This window comes from Lepus europaeus, chromosome 14 (genome assembly GCF_033115175.1).
Source record: "Lepus europaeus isolate LE1 chromosome 14, mLepTim1.pri, whole genome shotgun sequence".
In the NCBI taxonomy this organism is placed as follows: domain Eukaryota; kingdom Metazoa; phylum Chordata; class Mammalia; order Lagomorpha; family Leporidae; genus Lepus; species Lepus europaeus.
Window position 1 is genome coordinate 25,424,709 of NC_084840.1, and position 20,613 is coordinate 25,445,321.

At 45.3% G+C, this 20,613-nt stretch overlaps 1 protein-coding gene and 1 pseudogene across 2 annotated transcripts in view; one reads left to right on the forward strand and one right to left on the reverse strand.

Moving 5' to 3' along the window:
• KCNH1 (potassium voltage-gated channel subfamily H member 1) overlaps positions 1-20,613 on the reverse strand; it is a 377,968-nt gene that overhangs the window by 273,120 nt on the left and 84,235 nt on the right. The gene's annotated exons all lie outside the window — the stretch shown is intronic.
• LOC133773813 (large ribosomal subunit protein eL29-like) lies at positions 13,621-20,435 on the forward strand (annotated as a pseudogene).

Sequence of the window (20,613 nt, forward strand, 5' to 3'; positions counted from 1 at the left end):
AAGGGCTACATGAGCAAAGGCCTCCATACACTGTACTCAAGAAGAGAAATATTAATGAAAATGACAATAAAGCTAACATGACTGCTACTCTGATACACCAGACACTGCTGAACTTCTCGTCACCAGGATTAACTCATTTCCACCTCCTCTCAATCCCTGCAGGTGGATATGGCCATTAACCTTACATTTCAGAGGAGCAACTGAGCACAGGAGTTAAACAGAATTGCTTAAGGTCATATGGTAAGAGGATTCAAACCCAGACAGTATAAATGATCATTCTAATAAAAACCCAATGAGGAACCCATCTCTACCTATCTCATTTTTAAATTTTTTTATATTAATGTCTGTTGGTAGAACACAAGAAAACTACCACCAATCTTTGTAAACCTGCAGAATTGTAGTGATAGTAAAGCAGGTAACATTTATCCAAAGTCTTTAAAATGTGTATTCCTACTCTCCTAATCATTCTACTTCTAATGATTTTTTCCCCCAAAGGGATAATGAAAGTCTTGTGGAATAGTGGACAATAAATTCAGATGAGACACCCCACCAAGAATAACCACCAACCGTGGGCAGGAAATCGGCAGGAGTGCATCAGTGAGCCAGCAAGGCTGTGAAGAATTACAAGATCCCAATCCCTCAGGAGCTCACGGATGCCCAGGGCGAGTCCAGCATCTGCAGCAGCTTTGCCCTTGGCCATCTGCCTGTTCCACAGGGCAGCCAGGAGGCATTGCTCCGGACAGTCTCTCGGGTTCCAGGCACAGAAATCGAAGTCCAGAGGCCATCAAGGAAAGGGGCCTGGGAACCCCACTTCCATCAGGCCCTCGAGGACTCCTCTCCAGAGCAGAGAGAACCAGGCAAAGTTGGACCACACAGCTCCAAACCACCTCAGCCCTGGAGATTATGCTCAAGTGAGCTTTTAGCTCCCTCTAAGGAGAAAATTAAAACTCTCTGAATAAAAATAATTTTTCACATAGAATATCTGATACAAAATGAAAACTAACCAGCACATGTTGATGGAATAAGAAAATAAAAGTATTAAATACAGTAGGTGAGACCTCAGAACTTCAAGCTTAGAGTTACTGATTATCCATATTAAAATGACTACCCTTAATGTAGCTGACGAAAGGAAAGATCAAGAATTTCAGCTGAAAACTTGGAAGTAGAACATAAACCAAATGACTGTTCTCTGAAAAACAGAGCCAAAATTAAGACTATAGATTCATCTAACTACTTTTCAAGCTTTTTTAAAGAGTGATTTTGGAAACTGGAAAGTGAGTCAGAAAAAAAAAAAATCTAGAGTGAAACATACAAAGACAAAAAGATTAGGAAAGACACGAGAGACATAGAAGACAGAGGGTAAAGGCTTAACCTGTGTGTCCTCGGAATTCCGGGGCAGAGGAGAAAGAAAATCCAGGTGCAGTTAACAGAGTAGCCAGGAATTCTCCCAGCGAGAGACGGACAGACAGGCAGACACCTGCCTCAAGCTACATCAGGGGTCAGCAAGATCTGGCCAGAAGCCTGCTTTGGTTCAGCCTGTGGGGCACGAGCGGTCACAGACGAGGAGGAGCAGGAGGAGCAGGGGAGGCCCTAGGTGGCCACACAACCCAAAGCAGTCCCCAGCTTCCCCTGACAGCAAAGATCTGCGGACACAGGAGCTCCAAGAACCCTACTGAACTCCACGTGCTCCTGGAAACGCACGCTCTTGCTCTGCATCCCAGGTCCCCAAAGAGGAGAGCTACTAAGAGATCAGAAAGAAAGGGAAGAGGGAGATCAGGGTACTTATTTCGCCAGCTGCTTTCTGCAGGTCGCCATAAGTTACCCGTTTCCCCCTCAACCAAAGACAGCAGTTTCCATAAAGCAGCCTTCTCCACACAGGGTCTCTATCTCCAGCTTTAGTAAGAGCTCCCCCACCCCTTCATGCTAGGGGCAGAAAGCCCCCAGCTTGAATCTTGACCCTGACTCCCATTACCGTTAGCCCCAAGTCTGCACTAGCCTGTGTCGCATTGTATTTTGCCCAATACCTTGCAAACCATCTCTATTAATTCTCTCACCCACAAGGTCCAGATGGAAGCCATACCAAGTGTAACATAATGAAACTACCTCGAAGTGGGAGGAGGAGGAAAAGGAGGAAGAGGAAGACAGAATCTTAAAAGTGGCCACAGAAAAAGGAAAAAAAAAAAAAAAAAGAATTCTCCTACAATAGAACGATTAGACAAAGAGCTGAATTCTCAGAAGTTAAATGATTTACAAAAACCTATCCAAATAACTAAAAGAAAATAAGTGACAGTCTAGACCTCAACAACCAGTGCAAACATCTTTCAAGACTTAAAGTGAAATAAAGACATTTTCAGACAAACAAAACATGGGTGAATTCATCACCAGCAGACTTTACTACTAATGGGTGCTCGGCAGGCAGAAGGAAAAATTTCCCAGATGGGAGCAAGAACACAGTGGAAAGGACGAAAAGGCTAAGATGCAAATGACACAAATGAGGGGCAGCTGCGTGAACAAGACAGAGTGTAGGTACTGGACAGCAACAGCACGTACGTGAAGAGGATGAAAAAACATTAGGCATTCTAGAAGCTGGGAAGAGGCACCAGAACCAACTTACAACAGAATTTGAGAAGCATACATTATATTTTTTTCAGGGTGCCCATTAAAAGAATAGACAAAGAAAATAAAAGGTTAATAGAGAAGAAGAATAATACAAAACAATCCCAAAAGAAAGGGGAGATAAGGAAAAAAAGCAAAGAGCAGGAGACACAAATAAGAACAAACAGCAAGACAGAGGTCAGAACCAAAATATCACATTCAATGCAATCAATTAAGTCCTCCAAATTAAAGGCAAATGTGCCAGACTGGAATATTGTAAGCTACCTAGAAAACGTGAATCTAAAATACAAGAATATAGCAAGGGTTATGGTAAAGGGCAAAAAATATATCCCCTGGGAACATTAGACATAAAAAAGCTAGTATAACTTCAAAAAAAGAAAAAAGACATTTACTTGAAGGCAGAGAGAGAGAGACAGAGAGAGACAGAGACAGAGAGACAGAGGTCTTCCACCTGCTGGTTCACTCTCCAGATGGCCACAATGGCTGGAGCTGCACCGATCTGAAGCCAGGAGCCTCTTTCTGGGACGCCTCCAGTGCCAGTATCCCATATGGTTGCCAGTTGGAGTTGCTGCTCCACTTCTGATCCAGCTCTCTGCTATGGCCTGGAAAATCAGTAGAGGATGGTCTAAGTCCTTGGGCCCCTGAACCCACAGGGGAGACCCGGAAGAAGCTCCAGGCTCCTGGCTTTGGATCGGCTCAGGTCTGGCTGTTGCAGCCATCTGGGGAGTGAACCAGCAGGTGGAAGATCAATCTCTCTCTCTAAAATAAATTTTTTAAAAAATAAAGAATATAACCAATATCAAGAGTGAAAAATATTGGGCCGGCACCGTGGCTCAATAGGCTAATCCTCCGCCTTGCGGCGCCGGCACACCGGGTTCTAGTCCCAGTCGTGGCGCCGGGTTCTGTCCTGGTTGCCCCTCTTCCAGGCCAGCTCTCTGCTATGGCCCGGGAAGGCAGTGGAGGATGGCCCAAGTGCTTGGGCCCTGCACCCACATGGGAGACCAGGAGAAGCACCTGGCTCCTGGCTTCGGATCAGCGCGATGCGCCGGCCACAGCACGCCGGCCGCGGCAGCCATTGGAGGGTGAACCAACGGCAAAAAGGAAGACCTTTCTCTGTCTCTCACTATCCACTCTGCCTGTCAAAAAAAAAAAAAAAAAAGTTAAAAATACCACTACACATTATAGACATTAAAAGATATTTACATATGTATCACTAATTCTAAAAATTAATGCAAGAGAAAAACACAGCTTTAAAAAAGTGACTCCAGAAATGAAAAATGTGAATGTCTTCGTTTATTAAAAAAAAAAAAAAAATACTAAATCTGTAACTGAAAACCTCTCCAAGATAGAAAATTCTAGGCCCAAGTTGCCAAATATATAAGGAAGAAAATCAATGTTAAAACCCATTATAAAGCTAACTAATATACGATATTAGCACAATATACAAACAAATTAATAAAAAAGTAAGAGCCCAGAAAAAGATCTCTGCCTATGGAGACCTTTGGTATGTGGAAGGCTGAATTGCAGAAAAGTGAACAGTGGTCTTTCAAAGGAATGGCTCAAGGTCAACTGGATATCCATACCCATAGGAGGGGGAAAGTGAAACTCGAACCCTATCTCATACCAACACCTATCTCATACTCAACAAGAAGTTCCAAGTGGATTTCAGATCTGTGAAAGGAGAAAAATACTTCTGGAATATACAACAAACAAACATCTTCATGAACTTGGGTCTATCAAATTTAAATGACACAAAGGCATATAAATGAAAAGACTGCTTAATTATTCAGAGTTAAGAACACTGGGGGCAGGCGTTGTTGGCACTGTGGGTTAAGTCACCATTTGGTATACCCTCATCCCCTATCAGAGTCTTGGTTCGAGTCCCAGCTACTCCACTTCCAATCCAGCTTCCTGCTAATATGCCTGGGAAGGCAGCAGATGGGGGCCCAAGTGCTTGGATCCCTGACACCCACTTGGAGACCCATATGGAGTTCCTGGTTCCTGCCTTCAGCCCAACTAAGCCCTGATGCTGTGGGAATTTGGGGGTGGGGGCTGTGAACCAATGGATAAAAGATCTGTCTCTCCCACCTGCTTCCTCTATGACTGTCTTTTCAATAAGGAAATCTTCAAAAAATTGTAATAGAAAAAGCACTCTCAGGGCTGGTGCCGTGGCTCACTTGGCTAATCCTCTGCCTGCAGTGCCAGTATCCCATACGGTCGCCAAGTTCTAGTCCCAGTTGCCCCTCTTCCAGGCCAGCTCTCTGCTGTGGCCCGGGAGGGCAGTGGAGGATGGCCCAAGTGCTTGGGCCCTGCACCTGCATGGGAGACCAGGAAGAAGCACCTGGCTCCTGGCTTCAGATCGGCGCAGTGCCGGCCATAGTGGCCATTTAGGGAGTGAACCAATGGAAAGACCTTTCTCTCTATCTTTCTCTCTGTCTATAACTCTACCTAATAAAAAAATTAAAAAGAAAAAGCACTCTTAGGAAATACAAAATACAGTGGGACTATTTGCAGCATATAACACAAAAAAGGCTCCTATTTAAACTGTACAAATAATTTTACAAATCATTTTTAAAGAAAATGAAGAGACTATACACTTGATTTTTAAAAAGTAGCCAGAAGGGGCCAGCGCTGCAGTTCACTAGGCTACTCCTCCACCTGTGGCGCCGGCACACCGGGTTCTAGTCCTGGTCGGGGCACCAAATTCTGTCCCGGTTACTCCTCTTCCAGTCCAGCTCTCTGCTGTGGCCCGGGAGAGCAGTGGAGGATGGCCCAAGTGCTTGGGCCCTGCACCTGCATGGGAGACCAGGAGGAAGCACCTGGCTCCTGGCTTCAGATTGGCGCAGCACGCCAGCCATAGCAGCCATTTGGGGAGTGAACCAAATGAAGGAAGACCTTTCTCTCTGTGTCTCTCTCTCATTGTCTAACTCTGCCTGTCAAAAAAAAAAAAAAAGTAACCAGAAGGGACTACCCCAACAATAATGATCAAAAGTTGGTAAGCCTCTTAAGTCATCAGGGAAATACGAATCAAAACCATAACAAGAAACCGTGACAAACCTGTTGGATTGGGCAGGATTAAACCAACTGAGAACAACAACGCTGGCAAGAAAGCAGAGCAGTGGAAATGTCATGGCTAGCCAGCAGCCTGCGCAACACTCAACAACCACCTTCGCCAACAGAGGCAATGTGCGCTGAATAACACACGCCCCACCTGTGGCCCGGAAATTTCACTCTTTCCAATAGAAATGAGCGATACTCTGGTTTCTCTTCAGATAGTATAAATCTTTCGCCTTTTACCAATAGAAATGAGTGTACTAAGAGTGTGAATAAGAATATTAAAAATAATCTAAACTCAATAGATTAATAAGTTGACATATAGGTTGAGCATGCCTAATCCAAAAATTCGAAATCCAACATGCTGCAAAAGCACAAACCTTGTTGACCACTGAATGATGCTAACAAGTAGTGAACTCCACACCTGCCTTCATGCAGTCCCAGTAAAAACACAGGCACACTACACACTCTGTATACCAACACCCTCAGGCCATGTGTGTAAAGTGTATATGAAACAGAAATTTTGTATTTATATCTGGGTCTTTTAAAAAAGTCTCGGAGGGCAAGATGGCGGAATAGGCAGGAAGCACACTTAGTCCGGGGGGGAGAGAAAGTTTAATATAAGTGGAGATACTGCAGGGTCAAGGAAGAGTAGGGGATGAAACAGCAGAGGAAACTCTTCCGGAACTAGTGATTCACAGTGGACCTGCGTGGAGAGCTTGGGAGCCCAAGTTCGGGACACCAGCAGCAGACTCAACGCACCAGCGCTGGAACGTGAGGTGAGCCTAACCTCCATAGCCCGAGATACCAGCAGGCAAGCGGAAAGAGGAGGCTAGAGGGAACGAGGCTTGAAACTCCGTGGGGAAAAGTTCACCAGGCTAACTAGAAGAGAGAGAAAAAAATAAAAAAAGTGACTGATACGGACACAAGTTTCTCTCTCTCCGCTCACCTCTCAAAGGCAAGCAAGACAGAGCAGGCGCCATTTTGGACATACGTCATAAGCAGGGCGACCTCAGGTCTGCACCGGCCCTGAGCCTAGCAGAAAAACCTGACTCTGTGGGGAGGGGTGAAATAACAGGAGATTAGCATCTAACTTGGCAACCCAGTGGGAGACTGCAGGAGAATTGGAGCCCACACTGAGGGCAGCAGAGATTCCCTGTGTGGTCCTTGGGAAAGAGCTTCCGATCTCTGGCTCCTGTGGGTATATCATTTGCCTGCTAACTACCTCCAATTACGTTCAGCTGTGCGGAATTACTTCCCTTTTAAATCAAAAAAAGAAAGAGAGATTTACCACAACTAACCTGGGAGTGTCATCCTTGACACACCCTCAACCGACACACCCTCAACCCCGAGGAACCAAACACAGCTCTCAGTCCACACTCATCTCAAGCCTCTAAGGCTCCACTGAAAGCAGACAGTCCACTTAATATAGAGCCATAGTGTAACAAGAAAAAACACCACAGTGAAGAAACCAAATATCTCCAACATGCCAAACAACAAACGCAAAAACCAAGCTAACAAGAACAAGGAAGAAACTATGACGCCCCCAAATGAAAAAGACACCCCAATTCAAGATTATGAAGATGATGAGATCGAAGAAATGCAAGAAGCGGATCTCAAAAAATTGATAAGAACATTAAGAAGTTCTCAAAAACAAATTCCAGAAATCCTTAATGGACAAGATAGAAAATCTCTCTCGTGAAAATGAAATATTAAGGAGGAATCAAAATGAAATGAAACAACTAGTGGAACAAGAAACTCTGATAGTGACTAGAAATCATAATGAAATGAAGAGTTCAATAGATCAAATGACAAACACATTAGAGAGCCTTAAAAACAGAATGGGCGAAGCAGAAGAGAGAATATCAGACTTAGAAGACAGAGAACAGGAAAGGAAACAGGCAAACCAAAGAAAAGAAGAAGAAATTAGAAATCTAAAAAATATTGTCAGGAATTTACAGGATACTATTAAAAAACCCAACATTCGGGTTCTAGGAGTTCCTGAAGGCATGGAGAGGGAGAAAGGATTAGAAGGCATTTTCAGTGAGATACTAGCAGAAAATTTCCCAGGTTTGGAGAAGGACAGAGGCATCTTAGTACAGGAAGCTTATAGAACCCCTAATAAACATGACCAAAAGAGATCCTCACCACGACATGTTGTAATCAAACTCACCACAGTGAAACATAAAGAAAAGATCCTAAAATGTGCAAGAGAGAAACGTCGGATCACTCTTAGAGGATCTCCAATTAGATTCACAGCAGACTTCTCATCAGAAACCCTACAAGCTAGAAGGGAATGGCGAGACATAGCCCAGGTACTAAGAGAGAAAAACTGCCAGCCCAGAATACTATATCCTGCAAAGCTCTCATTTGTGAATGAAGGTGAAATTAAGACTTTTCATAGCAAACAGAAACTGAAAGAATTTGTTGCCACTCATCCTGCCCTGCAAAAGATGCTTAAAGATGTCTTACACACAGAAACACAGAAACATGGTCACCAATATGAAAGAAGGTAAAGGAAGGAAACCTCACAGCAAAAGATCACAGGAAGCTCAATTTCTCTTTGACATAGAATTAAACTCTGATGCTCTGTTAAAGCAATGTGTTAAAGTAATCTATTATGTTCTCTTGATGTCTGTTAAATTCTAATTGTTCAAAAACAGCTGAATTTTTATTAAGAGCTATGGGTTATTTAAATATGTGCTTTTTTCAAAAATTTGAATATCTGCTGCTCATAAAACTAAAGCGTTGTTGGTTCTGTGTTTAGCTGTCCGCCTATAGGTTCCTATGGACTTTTTCCAGCCACTTTTATTGTATTCAGTACTTTGGGATGGCTCTGTAAACAGATGAAGCCAATAATGTATTAACAGTACCAACTGAGAGAAAGTATGGTTAACTGAGGTTACTAAAAAGAAAAAGCAATTCAAATCAATTGGCAATCTACAAAAAGAGTTAAAGATTTTAAAAGCTATTATTAAAATTGATGTATTGGTCTATTATGCTATATTATATGTGTGTACATATTGTATGTCCACATGGGGAAATTTTATTAAGAGTTTTATTTTAAATGGCTTATAGATAAGATTGTCCATAAATTTAAGCTGCTAAAATCAATCAAAGATACATTTTAATTTGTGGGACCTGAATCTGTGTATCATATGTTTTAGACTTGTTGGTAGAAAGAAACTAAAAACATTTTAAATGGTTGTGCTTAAGTTTACTGGCTAAACAAACTACACCATATTAGATATTTAAGAGGTGTTTTCAAATACATGATTCTTAAAATTTATAGAAGGCATTGGACCTTCTGGTAAATGTTTTCTTAAGTTGTTATCTAATGTTTGAAACGGTTTGCTAAGTATTCATGTGATATTGCTATTGTCAGCAAGCGATCTAGGACTTGCTCCCTCATTTCTCTATTCTAAGCCCAACTTGTTCTTTCATTTCTCTATTCTCTTCAAGGTAGGAAACTAATTCTATTATGAAGGAATCTGTAGGATGCACAATTTAATCTTTAGACCTTATAAAAGAGATGGCTAACATTTTTCTGCAATAGCATAGCCAAAATAAGAACTCAAATAATAATCTCATAGCTAGATTCACTTCGCCATCAGCGAAGTATACAGTAAGTAGAAAAAACCTCCCTTTCAGACCAAAGGGAAAGAAAGTTTTAAAGTGAGAATATAATTTTCCTCATGGGCATTGTCTACCTTAGAAAAACTACTACAGAACATGCCTGTGACTATAGACTTGTAGTTCAGGCCACCGAAGATTAGAGATGGGAAACGGGCACTCCCTTGACTTGCATCCTCTGGTCTGCTTGAACACAAACCAGGAGGAAAAGAAAGCTCGGCATCAGAAGCAATGGGTGGCAGGCCTATTAATGGCTGATCTGTACAGTGATCTGCCCTCAAGGAGACCCAACAGGCCAGTCCACTGCAGTGGCTTTCAATGTGGTAAGCCTGGGCTTCAGCAGAAGTCAGCTTGTGAAGAGCCCTGGCAGCTCTGCCAAGAGTTGGATCACTGGAAATGGACCTGCCCTGGAGTCGAAGGATGCCCAGGTCAGAGCCACAGATCTTATTGGCTCTAAGCTGAAAAGCCCTTCACTCAGCCCAACTTCCAAAGGGACCACTGCAGCTGAGAGGATGGTCAAGTAGGGTCAGCAACATTGCAGGCAGAACTGTAAATTTCTTGTTAGAGATGCCCCCTGCCTTTACCTGGCCAGCTCTCCTCCCAGGCCAGCCAAGTAATGAAAGTCAACAGAGTGCCTTCCACTAGGAGGTTCACACCTCCCTTAGGATATACCCCATGTGAAGAGATAGATAGGTCTGGGCCTCTGAATTTACAAGGCCTAAAGCCCACCAGATTATTATCAAGCCCCTTCTATCAGGTTCTATTTGCCTCTCAATCAGAAAACTTAATTGTAGCTTAGACAGCACCTTTCTTAGCTCCTCTAATAATGACTCTGTCCTTTGTTCTAGGCCCTGTCTAGTGCACTTGGGCCTCATTCCTTTGTAATCATAACCTCTACTCTACCACCAATGGCTCTACTCCCAACCTGTGTGTACTGATGATCCTCTTCCCCACTTAATGCTGTATAATTGTTCAAACCTGGTAAATGCCACTCTTAGGATCATTGGTTACTATCCTCACTCTGTCTTTTATGACCTTGTCTAAATATGATCAGAGTCGGTGAACTTGGAAGGCTTCCATAGCCTTGGCAACTCATGACGACAGCCTAGGATGGTTACTGGCGCCATAAACTAGAGTGTCAATTTGTTGGGTCAACAACAGGAGCCACTGTGCACTTGCTCCTCATGTGGGATCTCTGTCCTTAATGTGCTGTACATTGTGATTTAATGCTATAACTAGTACTCAAACAGTATGTTTCACTTTGTGTTGCTATGTGGGTGCAAACTGTTGAAATCTTTATACTAAATTGATCTTCTGTGTATAAAGAGAATTGAAAATGAATCTTGATGCAAATGGAAGGGGAGAGGGAGCGGGAGAGGGGAGGGTTGCGGGTGGGAGGGAAGTTATTGGGGGGGGAAAGCCATTGTAACCCATGAGCTGTACTTTGGAAATTTATATTCATTAAATAAAAGTTAAAAAAAAATTAAAAAAAATAAAAAAAAATAAAAAAGTCTCATTGTGTATACACAAATACCACAAAAATCCAAAAAAAATCTAAAACACTTCAGCTAAGGGATACTCGACCTGCCTTATCATACAATAGGTTTCATACAGCAATAGGCTAATTACCTATGCACTCAAAAGCATGCCCAAATGACTCAGATGCAGAGCTGAACAGAATAGAACGACATGAAAGATTACTATCTCATGTCATCTCTGTAAATTTCAGCAAAGTTCAGAAACAGGAAGAGATCATGTGTTAGAACAACAGTGACTACTTCTGGAGATAAAGAGATAAGTGAGGTCTGGGCAGTGGGTTGTATTCCTACTTTAGAAAATGATTTGAAATTCAGAATTAATGTTCACGGATTGGAAGAATTAATAACAATATCTATTCTTCTGCAAGCAATTTACAGGTTCAATGCCATACCAAAATACCACAGACATTCTTCACAGACCTAGAAAAAATGATGCCGAAATTCATGTGGAGGAACAGGAGAGTGCAAATAGCTAAAGCAATCCTATACAATAAAAACAAAGCCGGAAGCATCACAATTCCAGACTTCAAGACATACTACAGGGCAGTTGCAATCAAAACAGCCTGGTACTGTACAAAAACAGATGGATAGACCAATGGAACAGAATAGAAACACCGGAAGTCAATCCAAACATTTATAACCAACTCGCTTGACAAAGGAGCTAAAACCAGCCCTTAGAACAGGGACAGCCTCTTAAGCAACTGGTGCTGGGAAAACTGGATGTCTACATGTAGAAGTATGAAACAAGATTCCTATCTTACACCATCTACAAAAATCCACTCAACATGGATTAAAGATCTAAATCTATGCCACAACACCATCAAATTAATTGAGAGCATAGGGGAAACCCTTCAAGACATTGGAACAGGCAAAGAATTCCTGGAGAAGACCCCAGAGGCACAGGTAGTCAAAGCCAAAATGAACAATTGGTATTACCTCAAATTGAGAAGTTTCTTTATAGCAAAGAAACAGTCAGGAATGTGGAGAGGCAACCAACAGAATGGGAGAAACTATTTGCGAACCACACAACTGATAAAGGATTAACAACCAGAATCTATAAAATGATCAAGAAACTCCACAGCAACAAAACAAACAACCCAATAAAAAGATGGGCCAAGGACCTTAACAGACATTTTTCAGAAGAGGAAATCCAAATGGTCAACAGACACATGAAAAAATGCTCAGGATCCCTAGCCATCAGGGAAATGCAAATCAAAACCACAATGAGGTTTCACCTCACCCCAGTTAGAGTGGCCTTCAGGCAGAAATCAACAAACAAATGCTAGGGATAATGTGGGGAAAAGGGCACCCTAACCCACGGTTGGTGGAAATGTAAACTGGTAAAGCCACTGTGGAAAACAGTATGGAGATACCTCAAAAACCTGAAGACAGACCTACTTTATGACCCAGCCATTTCACTACTGGGAGTTTACCCAAGGGAAATGAAATCAGTAAACAAAAAAGAACTATCTACACCTCCATGTTTGTCTCAGCTCAATTCACAATAGCTAAGACATGGAAGCAACCTAAATGTCCATTAATCGAAGACTGGATAAAGAAATTATGTGCTATGTACACTATGGAATACTACACAGCAGTAAAAAAGGATGAAATCGGGTCCTTTGCAATAAATGGAGCAAGCTGGAAAACCTCATACTTAGTGAAATAACCCAGTCCCAAAGAGACAAACACCATATGTTCTCCCTGATTGGGGAGAATTAATAGCTCAGCTAAAATGAAACTATAGAAGTGAAATAGTCACTTAGAACCAACGTCCTCAAGAATCCTTGACCTGATTGTTGAGAGACAATTAACCATTGTTACTTTTTACTGTGTATATCCTTTTTGTTTTGTCGGGTTTTCTTTCTTCCATCTCTCTACTTCACACTACATGCTGAACTCTCCATGTAACACAAAGTTAATTATATGTATTTTAAAGCAATTAAGAAAAGATCCCAGTTAAAAAACAAGGGAGGGAATAAGAGATGGAGGAGGTAGTCTAAAACTGTAGAACAGTATAGTTGTGCATATAGGCATATAGACTTACCTCTCGGGGTACAGACTAAGAACTACTCATTGGGCTCCAAACCCATAAGAATCGGTGGTATAAACACCATCTTCACTGTTACAATGATTGTAATAAATGTTAAAGGCAACAGATAGACTGATCTATGTTTAAAAGGAAGGAAGGACCAACCTGGGAAGCAGTCCACACAGCAGACTCCTAGAATGACTTTTGCAGTAAATAACACTCTGACCTCAGAATCAGCCCATAAGGCTTCCTGGTCGGGCTGAAAGGCCTGCAAGAGCATCTCGGGCATGGAAAGACAAGACTCTGCGGGAAAAAATCCTACACAGAGGATCTCCGAGACCTCAGAGGAAAGGAAGGGTCTCTCTTCTTCTCTGAAGAGAGGGGAGAACATCCTCTTGCTTATGGCCGTGTCCAAACACCGACACAGTCTACGGTCACAAAAGGCCTCCGTAGCCCTTGCAGCCCATGAGAAGAGCCTCAGATGATCACCGATGTCATAAAAAAAAAAAAAAAAAGTGTTAATTGTTAAAGCAACAGTAGCCATTGTGCACCTGCTCCCCAGGTAGGACCTCTGTCCCTATTGAATTGCAATATGAGAATTGACTGCAAATTCTCTCCCCAAACTGTACTCTATATGCTGTGTGTGGGCATGGGGGCAAATTGTTGAAATCTATGATTAGCATAGAGTTGGTCCTCTGTATAGAAAGTCATACTAAGTGACCTCTCACTTCTCTTTCCGGTCCCAGGCGCTTCGGCAGCCGCGGGTTACGGTGCAGACATGGACAAGTCCAAGAACCACACCACGCACAACCAGTCCCGAAAATGACACAGAAATGGCATCAAGAAACCACGATCACAAAGATACGAGTCTCTGAAAGGGGTGGACCCCAAGTTCCTGAGGAACATGTGTTTTGCCAAGAAGCATAACAAGAATGGCCTGAAGAAGATGCAGGCCAACAACGCCAAGGCTATGGCTGCACGTGCTGAAGCTATCAAGGCCCTGGTCAAGCCTAAGGAAGTAAAGCCCACGATCCCGAAGGGTGTCAGCCGGAAGCTTGATCGACTTGCCTACATTGCCCACCCCAAGCTTGGAAGGTGTGCCCGTGCCCACATTGCTAGGGGTCTCAGGCTGTCCTGGCCACAGACCAAGGCAAAGGCCAAGACTGAACCCCAGATCAAGGGCAAGGTCAAGGCTCAAATCAAGGCCCAAGCTCAAGCTCAAATCAAGAGCAAGGGCAAGGGCAAGGCCCAGGCTGAAACCGAGCCCAAGGCCCAGGCCCAAGCCAAGCCCAAGGCCCAGGCCACACCTGCAGCCCCAGTTCCGGCTCAGGCTCCTCCCAAAGGTGCCCAGCCCCCACAAAGGCTCCCTAGTAACAGCCTGTGCCTGCCAATGCAAGGGCAGAAGGACTGGTGTGACCCCTGGGCTGCTGTCTGCGTGGGGGTAGTGTCCTCCTGTGCTGTTTGTACAAATAAACCCGAGACAGGGTCTCAGCCTGTTTCTGTGAGAAGAAAAAAAAAAAAAAAAAGTAAGTCATACTAAAAATGATCCATAGCAAAGAAGGAGATGGGAGAAGGAATGGGAGGTGGGATGGGAGTGGGGTGGGGGGCATGAGGGAAAGAACCACAGTATTCCTAAAGTTGTATCTATGTAAAAATGAATTAAATTAAAAAAAGAAAGAGAGAGATTGACCATCTGCCTTCACTTGGAAGCACATCCCTCCTAGGAAGTCCAAAGCGCCCTTTCCTTCAAGTTAGCACACATGGACCCCAGAGTTCAGCACCACGTGCCGGTACAGGAAGAAATCACACGATATCTGGTGGCCCCGAAAAGCCGACTCCCAACCGTGTTCTCTTCAGTTAGAGGCGGGTCACAGAGCTACTGCCCCCCTCACAGGAGTTAAGGTTCCTTAACTCATGTCTGGTGCCACCTATGTTTCACTAACATTTGCCTTTCACAAATAAAGATCAGACCAAAGCACATGCCCTCCTCTTCCTCCCCCCACCCCACGTGCAATGCCTTTGTGTGACATCTGCTCTCACGTGGTCCCTCTCCCCCCTCGGCTTTCAACAGCTCCTGAGCAGTTGCTTTTGTTCCCAGGAGCCTCCTACAACTCGCCTAACTCAAAAGCCAAAGAAGTTTCCTCTGCAGGTATGTGGGTACCTCAAAAGTTTGTGGAAAATGTAATTACAAGTTTGCTTTGGTGCTCAAAGTTTTGAGATCCATGCATTTTCATTGTAGTATGCATTTTCCTTAGTTGTTGGAGACTCATGTATGCATGGATTTCAACATTTCTCATACCACAATAAAGCCGTTTTTCAATTCCTTCTTCCATGAGCTTTCTGAAGTGCCTTCATGAGTCCCATAAGAACTTCCAGCAGACCATCCCTTCTTTGCTGCACTTCCTCTTCTAGTAGCTTCTACAATCTCCAGCGGCCCTCATCCTTGTACCCCCGAGTAGGCACCCCCGCCCGTAACTGAATGCATGAGGAAGAAAAACCACTAAAGAGTGCAAGAATGGCCCCAAAGTCCTCAGAATCTAATTTTTTAAAAAAAGGCAATGCCACTTCTCTGCCATTAGGATGAGTCATGTAGAGAGAACAAGTATTGGCGAGATGTGGAGAAATTAGAACCCCTGCCCACTGTTGCCGAGAATGTAAAATGGTGCAGGCACTGTGCAAAAAGGTATGGTGGTTCCTCAAAACCTGAAAGATAGAATTACCACATAATCCAGAAATTCTACACCCAAGAGAATTGAAAGCAGGGACTTGAACAGCTATTTGCACAACAACATTCACAGCAACATATTCACAATAGCCAAAAGGTAGAAGTAAACCAAGTATCTGGATGAATGGATACACAAAATGTGGTCTGTATGTACAATGGCATGTTATTGATCCTTAGAAAAGGAAGTTCTGGCCGTGGTACTACACAGATGAATCTTAAGAACAATATGCTAAGCACAGTAAGTCAGATGCAAAAAGCCAACTCAGACTATACGATTCCAATTATGAAGAAACTAGAACAGTCAACCAAAGAACCACCCAGCTGAGCCAAGCCCAAATTTCAAAATAAGCAGTAAAACATTTCCTGAATTAAGAGTCACTAAGTTTTGGGGCGATATATTATGCAGTATTAGATGACCAAAACCTTACTACACTCCAGAAAAAGAGCGAACTACCCTCAACAAGGGTCAATTTCACAGGCAGGGTGTTGTGTGAATGAAATCGGACAGGAAGAATTAGATACTAGATCATTCCATTTAGGAACAAGCAAAGTTGATCTGTGGTGTTACAGTCAGAATACTGGTTACTTCAGTGGGAGCAGTCTGTGATACCAGCAGGGTAGAACCTTTTAGAGTGCTAGGGAAGTTCTGTTTGGGTGGAGACGGGGTATACACAAGAATACACTTATAAAACTTCACTAAGCCATAAACCTTAGATTAATGCACAATTATTTCAGACCTCAATTTTTTATAAAGTTTCGAAGAACTGTAACAGAGGACTTAGTGATAAGAGACTATCAGATTACGTTTAGTGCTATGAGGATTGTACAGGAATGGAGATTTTCAGCAGGTTAGTCAGGGAAATCATATTCTAATGCGTAAGAGCAAGCACACAATGAAGCTAGGGCAAGGAGGAACACTTAAGAAAAGGATATTCCATGCAGAGGGTATAGTGAGCACACTGAGGCCAGCAAGAGGCCAGTGTATGTGAACAGAACAAAGCAGTCCAGGATCGTGGGGCACCCTCTGGGCCATGATCCTGGGTTTTATTCTGTGTGAGAGGAGACGCTCCCACAGCTCACTGGGGAGGTCCGAGCAGAATGGAGATCTGCCCGTCAATGGGGCTATGTGCACATCACCGGCAGCCTAGCAGGGGTGATTACAGCTTCAGTGGAGATAAGGATAAAAACGTGCCTGCAATAGGTACAAGACAGCCAGAAGAGAAAGCAGGAACAGCAGGTGTAGGAAACATTCTAGGAGTGTTTTAGCTACAAGGACGAAGAATATGGGGTAGGGGCTGCAAGGTGTCAGGAGGGTATCGGAAAGATGGACGGACTCAGGGCCGGCACCGTGGCACAGGTTAATCCTCCGCCTGCAGTGCCAGTTCCCATATGGGCACCAGTTCAAGTCCTGGCTGCTCCTCTTCCGATCCAGCTCTCTGCTATGGCCTGGGGAAGCAGTAGAAGATGGCCTAAGTCCTTGGGCCCCTGTACCCACGTGGGAGACCTGGAGGAAGCTCCTGGCTTCAGATCGGTGCAGCTCCGACTGTTGCAGCCATCTGGAGAGTGAACCAATGGATGGAAGACCTCTCTCTCTCTGCCTCTCCTCTCAGTGTAACTCTTTCAAATAAATAAATAAATCTTTAAAAAAAAAAAAAATGGGTGGACTCTTTTGGTGCAGAGAAGAAGGGGCGCAAAGTCCTTGAGTGGGCGAGAGGAACCAACTCTGCAAAGGTGCTGCCCCACCAGCAGGGAGGAGGGTTGAGCAGGCAGGCTGGGCGCAGGGCAGAAAGGGGGCTTGGTGTGAGGGCACAGGACCTCCCTCCTTACCTCGCCTCTTCTGTCATCAAGTAAAGGGATCAGAGGAGGATGAGGCCAGGTGATACGAGTTTGAAGAGAGGCAAAGGTTTGCCTTGTAGGAAAGCGCATCACCCCTCCTACCCCAGGACACACAGGAAAGTCCAGGTGAACGCAGGTCTGTCCGCAGGTGATGGAGTTCTCCCGTCAGTTTCCGGCACTCAGGTGCAGCCTGGAGGTGGCTGAGGGCTGGGGCTGGGTGTGACTGGGGAGGGGGGTTTGGCCAGGGGTGAGGACTGAGGGGCAGAGGACTAGGAGTTGGAGGAGGGTGGGCAGCCAGCAGGCCCTGTGCATGGCAGGCGGTGGCAGCCTGACTGCTATGGGTCTGAAAAACAGGTGGAATGAGAGCGAGGAGGTGGCTCATTTCCCTAACTCAGCCTCATCCCTGCTACCTGGTTATATAGAAAAACAAGTCGGATCACATCCTGAAACAAAACACTTGCTGCTTTCTCTTGGTTTACATGAGAAAATGTGACCATGGCCAGCGCTGTGGTGCAGTGGGTTAACCCCCTGGCCGGAAGCGCTGGCATCCCCTATGGGCACCGGCTCTAGTCCTGGCTGCTCCTCTGCCCATCCAGCTCTCTGCTATGGCCTGGGAAAGCAGTAGAAGATGGCTCAAGACCTTGGGGCCCTGCACCCACGTGGGAGACCCGGAAGAAGCTCCTGGCTTCGGATCAGCACAGCTGCAGCCATTGCAGCCAACTGGGGAGTGAACCAGCAGATGGAAAACTCTACCTCTCTCTGTAACTCTTTCAAATAAATAAATCTTTTTTAAAAAGAAAGAAAAAAACAAAGTGTGACCGCCTTTGCAAGCCGCTGAGATTCTTTATTCTGGATCCTGCCTCCCTCCCTCCCTCTCCCAATGCCAATCCTCTGCTTTGCGTGTAGTGAGGGCCTTGCCCATCCCTTAAGAGCACAGCCTTTTGTACGTGTTCTTTCCTCTCCTATGAATGCCCTGCCTTCTCAACAGATTAAACTCAGCCGCCTCCTCCAGGAAGCCTTCAGGGATTCTCTCAGCAGGCTAAGAGCTCCCCGTTGTATGCCACAGCACCCTAAGCTGACCCCCATAATGCACCTGTCCCATGCTCTGCCAGGGTCTGTATCTGTGACTCCCACTAGACTGAGATCCCAGAAAGGTATACCTTTATCTTCACCCCCATCATCTAAGTTCATGGGATGTTTCTAAAGAACCAACCGAAAAGGGGAGCCAAGAAAAGCTGGTGGAGAATTAGAACTCGAGCTGGCCCAGAAAGGAGCGTGGAGAACTGAACCAGCAGAAGCCACGGAGCCCCTAAGCACAAAGCTCTTGCATTGCCTTGGAGCAGTATAAAGTTCTATGTCTTTAATCCTGGAATCACAATTTCACTGCAAGTCACTGCCCCTTGGAAACCACACGGGATCAACTTCCTATCACGAAGGCTCACCGTGGTCACCCTGCTCCCCCATGAGTGACCCTGACTCGTGTCCACGTAGGGTACAGCACCCGCAGCCCAGCCTTCTGTCCGTGACCTCTTTCTGAGCCAGAGGCATGCTGCCTCCGCACTCCTTCACACACCGTGAGCACAGCAGGAAAAAGGTCGGTAAAGTAAGAAGAAAATTCCAGACAGCCTCGCCCGTAGCATCACTAACATCGCAGGACCTCCCACTGGCGGTCCTCTCCCCCTACTAAGGGCTGAGAGGCTTGGGTGACTCCTACCTGAGGTCTCGGGTGCCAGTTGGGGGGGTGGGTGGCAGTGGGCAGACACCCCAAGTTCTCTCCTGCCGCGGCCTCAGCTCGAGATCCCTCTGACTTCCCTATCCCAGCTCCTCCGGGCTTTCCTTATGGCTGAGGCTGAACGCCCATTGGACTCACGTGTGCGCTCAGCAGGCCACTGAGGGCTGTCTGTCCTCACCTGCGGTCTCTCTGCAGCTAGAGCAACACCCACCCTTTCTGTTCCCACACAGGTGCGCCCTCTGTCTATGCAGCTGGAAGCCGGCGGGCAGACACGAGATGACCGAGGCTTTTCTCCTAGAGTGCAGGCGATCCAGGTGATGCCGGTGGCTCATCACAGCCACTGGGGGTTTCTTCACTAATAGTTACTTTTCAGAAGAGTTTTATAGAAAAGCAGGATGGGATGTAGAAGGACACCTACACTCCGAGTTTGCAGCGCTAACATCTCGCAGGAGTGTAGTTGGTGTGGGGATGGATGGGCCGATTCTGATACATTGTTACTAGCTAAAGCCTACAATTATCCACCACGGTTCCTCTATTGCAGGTTCTGTGGAGCTATGCAAATGTCTACTGAGAGACTCATGTGTCACCCTGCCTCCCTCCAGTTCACCCTTCCCTTCCCCGAATTCCTGGCAACCACTGACGTCTACTGTCTCCACAGTTCTGCCTTTGCCACCATGTCGGACCTGACTCTCTCAGTAGGTGTAGCCTCTTCTCTTTGACTGCTTTCATTGGGCCACAGGCATGTAAGTCTCCTCCCCTCTTCCTTTCATTTTGTTCTTTTCTTTCTGACTGAATGATACTCCACTGTGTGGATATACCACAGTTTTTTCCGTTAGTAACAGCAACTGTGAAGACAGTACTGGACAGCATGGGTTATTTCCGCCCTGGCCGTCTCCTGGGACTTGCTCCTTCCTTGGCCCAGAAAGCAGAGAGGAGGTGAGACCCCAGGACACAAACCAGCACACCTTAGCAGCCTGCGGTAGCTTCCAGACAAAAAGCGACGACGGTGCACACAAGGTGTCACGCCCAGCAGTACGCATACTGCCCTCACCCCTCACTCTCCAACCCCTTGTCCTGGGCTTTTCTATCTCATGTGTGTGCTGAATAATCTGTGCCCCTCCCCCCAATTATCTTGCTAAAGGGAGGAAAACACCGGACCACTGTGGGTGGCGACCTTGTGTCTCGTTGGCGGCAGAGGTGCCCGCGGGTCTCTTTTCTGAGGACTGCGACTTGCGCACCGTGGCTGCAGTCCGAGCTCAGTGCTGTTAGCAAGGCACTGGCAGCAGGGTGCAGAATGGCTCTGACCTGCTCATTCCATCGGTCTTCTTCCTGACTTGGGCTGTGACATGGCTGTCACTCAAGCAGAGACTCCACGTGGAAGAGCAGGCAGGGGGTGCTGTGCCTCCACAGGCATCTGGATCACCATCAGACTTGTGGTGTGTGGCTG